Source organism: Rhinoraja longicauda, chromosome 19 (assembly GCF_053455715.1).
Source record: "Rhinoraja longicauda isolate Sanriku21f chromosome 19, sRhiLon1.1, whole genome shotgun sequence".
NCBI classification, from domain to species: Eukaryota; Metazoa; Chordata; class Chondrichthyes; order Rajiformes; family Arhynchobatidae; genus Rhinoraja; species Rhinoraja longicauda.
Genome location: NC_135971.1, coordinates 26,566,226 through 26,571,824, shown reverse-complemented (window position 1 = coordinate 26,571,824; position 5,599 = coordinate 26,566,226). Strand labels below are relative to the sequence as shown.

General features: G+C 40.5%; 1 long non-coding RNA gene across 1 annotated transcript; it reads left to right on the top strand.

Annotated features, from left to right (window-relative positions):
• The first annotated feature begins 439 nt into the window (after nt 1-439).
• Nucleotides 440-5,083, top strand: LOC144603205 (uncharacterized). The gene is made up of 3 exons (XR_013548561.1): nt 440-568; nt 1,762-1,832; nt 4,006-5,083. It is a non-coding gene; the product is annotated as an uncharacterized LOC144603205 (long non-coding RNA).
• Nucleotides 5,084-5,599: the final 516 nt, after the last annotated feature.

The window sequence follows — 5,599 nt, the reverse complement described above, 5'->3', positions numbered from 1 at the left end:
CCCCCCCCGGGCGCTCCCTCCCCCCCCCCCCCCCCCCGGGCGCTCCCTCCCCCCCCCCCCGGGCGCTTGTCCCTTGGGCCGTGTTATGTGAAACACTACTTGACGCGTTCAAACAGGTGGGAATCTGTAAATCGTCCCGCATTTTGCGTTGAGACCAAGAGGGGGGTCGAGGTGTCCCAGCGGTAGAGTTGCTGCCTGACAGCGCCAGTGTCCCGGGTTCGACCCTGACTACAGGTGCAGGCTGTACGGCGTTTGTACCTTCTCCCCACAGCTTCAGACAGTGGGTTTTCTCCGGTTTCCACCCCCACTCCGAAGACGTCAGGTGGAGAATTCTTTAGTGTGTGGAAAAGGTGGTGGTAATAGTGAGGCGAGACTTCCACTGCTGTATCACTATCGCTGAATTACAATATGCACTCATTCCAGATTCTTTCATCCTCCCACAGTATGGACAGTAATATCAATTGGCTAATAGAGAAGTGCTACGGATTCCTGCCCTTCCTGTGGTTGTACAACTCCTGATTGAAGAGGAGGATTTACCAGGAGCCCTGCTGCGGTTATGTTGCAATAGGTATGTTCAGAGGTGCCATGTGATTATGTACCCTATATAAATTGCACAATTAAAAATCTGGTCATGTACAGAATAAAAGTAGTTTGTACGAGTTGTCTTTGGAAGTGAATCAGATGGTTGACACACTTTTGCCAACGTTACTGATTTGAATGTTGCCAAATCATCCTCAAAGTTACTGTTGTTAACCTAAAGTTGACTGACTCAAAGAAAGGAATAGAATAAAGAACATTATGGCTCTTTGGCTCACAATGTCTGTGATGCCAAGATGTCTGTGTTGAAATTATGCCAATATAAATCCTCCACCTGCAGCTGATCCATACCCCCCCCCCCATTCCCTGCATACCCAGGTGCCAATCAAAGGATATAGAACAATACCATAGAACAGGCAAAAAAAACCTCATAAATAACTAAGTGTCGAGTTCAGCATCTTACATTGTTTTAGTCACTCCCCTTGAGCAGCAGGGAGAGAATCAAAGTACTGCATTCCAGTTACTTAGTCTTGGCCCTTGATGCTTGCTGCAGCACCTACACTTCTATAATAGCTGCTGGACTCTCAATTTCGCTGCCTACTAAGTTGGACAACAGTTTTGAGCAAAGATACAAGATAGACCACTCGACCCTAAAAACCATAGTATGTCACGGTGCTGTTTTAGTAGGCAGAAACTTGCAGAAACATTAAAAAAGAAAAATTAACAAAAATCTGTGAATTGATAGATGAGATATATTTTGCATTTTAATGGGAACATACTGTTCCCCCAAAACACTGATTACACTACAAGAGGCATAGCGAACGGTGGGTTTTGCCTACTAAAATGGCGGGGCGTTACGCTCCATTGTATATTACAGTTCAGTATGGCGATTTCAAGGAAGTAGTCCATCTTGTTCTTCTAGTATCTTTGGTTTTCAGTGGCGCTAAATATCTAGGCTTTGGATTCATTCCAGAGGGTCCTCGAATGAAATTCAACTGCTGCAGCTCGACTTTGACACATTTTGTTTGTGAAATCTTCACCCTCTCCTCTGGTTATCTCCTCTTTACACTCTCAGTCCTGGTGCAGGGTCTCGACCTGAGACATAGATTATTCCTTTGCTTCCACAGTACTAGGAAGCATCTGCTGAGTTCCTCCAGTAATGTGTTTGTTGCAGTACAATTATGCTGTTTTTTTATGCTAACAGAAATTATTTTCCCCCCACAGTCAAGTATGGACAGATTGCCTCGTTCAAGAACGTTGACAAGAAATTCGACACTCGTGCCCTGATGTCCGAGGTAAAATAGGGGAAGGCTTATTATTGGAATTAGTTTTTATTTCAATGTATTACAGGAATACAATTTACTGTGCTGTTGTGTTGCTTTACTGCCCTGGAGCTAACACTTCACATTCACTTTGCCCCTCATCATTTAACCTCCCCACCATCTTTCAAATGAAAGAAAAACATTGTGGACATTCCCAAAACAATAGGAGAGATTAGACAGCAGGTGGTGTAATGTCAATGATAATAAAGAGATGTTGCTCATTTAGTGGAGATTACAGACTTTGTAAATCTGAAAGTCTTTGCTTGTTTTGGTCATTGTTCAATTTCTTGTTAATCACTTTGAACAGAAATTTTCAACAACTAGCTTTTAATATTCATAGATCTGACACAAATGGATTAAATTGGCAATAATTTGTCAATCTTGTCCTCTCCATAATAAAAATTGCACAGCACTGGGGTGCAAGGAAATTGCCTATTTGTTATCTCATTGATAGCTTTGTAAAAGTTGTTTTACTCTTCACTAAGTGGAAAAGTATATTATGTCTATTCTGTTGACCAAAAACCTTTCCTCAATGTTTTATTACTTTCCTGATAAGTATAATAGCATGGCAACTGACGCACAACACTAAGTTTTTCAAATTTTGGTTTTGTCCCTCTATAAATATGTTTGGTTTGCTTTTGCTTGAACCTTTTAAACCACTTCATGATTTTTTTGTATACTTGTAAGTCCAAATTCATTTTTTCCCTTTAGATTCTCAGACAGCTAGCCTAGAATTTTGCCACATCAGAAAAACAGGAGTTACAACGTTGAAAATTGTATTAATGTGACATCATGTAATTTTGCCTACATTTTTGGCGCATCAACATCTATCATTATTCGCGTATGATTATTTTAATGGGTAATTTGTTAACCTCACATATAGCTCAGCAAAATAGTGGCAATGCCCAAATTCATTTCCAGGGAGATTTTCAAAGATGTTGGTATATATAACGAAGGTATCACAAAATGCTGGAGTAACTCAGTGGGTGAGGCAGCATCTCTGGAGAGAAGGAAGGGGTGACGTTTCGGGTTGAGACCCTTCTTCAGACTGACCCGCTGAGTTACTCCAGCATTTTGTGATACCTTCGATTTGTACCAGCATCTGTAGTTATTTTTCTAAACAACTTGGTCTAAATAACGAATGCCATTGATCACGGAGAAGAACCAGCTTTTATTAATCATGAAGCTGAAACTGAATGTCTTTAAACAGCAAGTCTGTGTTCTTGTAGTCTGCTGCATGCTGTCTTACACTCTTAGAGCCAACTCTGCATATGGTTATAGATCAGTACAGCATAAGAACAGACCCTTAGGGCTACAATGTCAGCGTTGAACATGATGCCAAGACCATCTCTTGCTTGCCTGTGTATAATCCATATCCCTTCATTCCTTGCACATTCATGTGCCTATCAAAAAGCTTCTCAAGTGCCACTATCATATCTGTCTCAACCCCAAACTTGGCAGTGCATTCCAGGCACACAACACCCACTGTGTAAAAAAACAATTATTTTTAAAAAACCCTCAATAATTTGCAATCAAAATTATCTCATAGTGCCTCTCTGGATCTTACACTCCTAATCGTGGTTGTCAATAAGTTAATCCTCAAGCCAACATAGTTCAGTATTTATTTCTGGAGGGGCGGAATTAAAATTTCAAAGTTACTGAGTTCCGATTGAATTCTGCTTCATATGTGGAAAGACATATGACTCTTCATAGAGGCATTGGAGAGGATACAAACATGATGAACAGGTGTGGGACCAAAATTGTGAATTACTACTCATCTTTTGAACAATGAGTTAATTTGACTGGGAAAAAGGGGAACTTAAGATACTAGGGTTTTCCATTTCACCCACTACCAACCACTTGCTCGGCTTTGTCCCCTCCCACCTTTTTCCAGCTTTCTTGCCTTCCCTATTAAAAGCAAAACATCACCTATTCATTCCCTCCAGTGATGTCGCCTGACCTGCTGAGTTATACCAGCACTCTATGTTTTATTTTTGGTGTGCTAGTTGTAAATGTGCGCTGGATCTACTAAGTGACTTGGTTTTATGTACCCTGCTACCATATCTTTAATTTAATTTCCCTAATGCTAATGCCAGCCTAACTGATCTGAAGTTCCTCATTTCTATCTCCCTCTCTCCTGAAATAGTGAAGCGTCATTTGCTCTCTTCCAACTTGTGTGAACCATTCTGCAACCTACGGAATTCTGGAAGACGATGAACAGTGCGCCTGCCTGAAAGGCTGCGGATCAAGTTCTGGAATTTGGGCAGCTAATTTCCAGCAGGCACGGACACCATCTTCTATGTCACCAACTCTATGACTACTTGAAACTGGCAAGACCTCTGATACACACAACACCGTGGAAACCTGGAGCGCTCTCCCCAAAAGGCTTTTTGGATGCTGTGGGTCAGTTGGTATTTTCACTGCCATGATAAATAAGATTTTTGGTGGGAGGGTTAATGAGGGATTCGGAGCAAATGTGCATAAATTAATCTGAGCACAGGCCTTCCCTCACTAACAAATGGATTCCATTTGTACAGATGTTGATTTTTGTATTTGTCAGAAAATAGGCAAAAGTTACTCTATGGTAACCATTCTACTGCATTTTGTATTGAATGGCATTAAAAAACAATGCTGACAAGAAGGACAAGAAGGAACAATTAAAAGAGACAAAACTAGTTCTGACGTTCCTAGAAATGAACGTATGTATGTACATTGGACTTTTGAATTTAATATTGGAGCTTTTCTGCATGTATGAGTTTCTCGTCAGTGGGGCATTTGTTACTCTGGGACGACCTGTGTACTGCTCTGTCATGATTGAATGGCAAGAAAACTGAATTGATTGTGATTTTAGCTTTGAAGAGTAATGTTGTGCAGATCATCTAATTGAGGTATAGAAATGTATTTATGGCACTTGGAATATAATTTTATATTCTGGAGGGAGGGACGGAATGCTGAGGCACAACAAATTTGCCATATGCTTGTTTAGTTTCTGTAATGAAAAATGATTTATAATCTGGCAAGCAAAGCCATTAATGGATTGTCTCGTGGTTTACACATGTGTGGCTATTTCACATAATAGATCAAAAGTATTACCTTTGATTCTTTTTCACTAAATCAGTATCCCTTGTTTGGAAACCTTTATGCCTTTGGCAAGAACCGTATGTACCTGACTGATCTATGAACTCTCCTTTTAACCTTCTCTAAGAACTACAATCCCACTTTCTTTGGATTTTTCATGTAAGTGAAGCCTTTCATCTTGATAGCATTCTTGCTGTTTTTTATGCAGTCAAGCAGACTGATGTAGAAGAGATTTGTAAAAACTTAGCATACCTTACTTGCTTTTATACTTTGCTCTCTGTTCCAAAGGTTCTGTGTTCCTTGTTAAAACTGTCTAAACCAACTTGTTCTGCAATTGTTAAAAATTGCCTTTGCATCTGCAGCAGTCTCTGTCCCAACATCCTCATAAAATTGTACCATTTAGTTTACATGGAATTCTAGAGGTGAGAGCTGGGTTACTGTTCGTTCTCCGTTGCTTAGGTAGCACTCTATGCAGTGTAGCATTGATTTCAGAGATGATGTGGAATGCTTGGTTTTAGGTATTGGTCAGTCCAACCAATGACTGGACTTAGACACAAGTCATAGACAACTCTCGACGTCATTCGAGGCAAAACATCGGACATTAAAAACTACTGTAGAATTGCATGCAAACATGGGTGACAAACTGCATTAATATTTCCCAT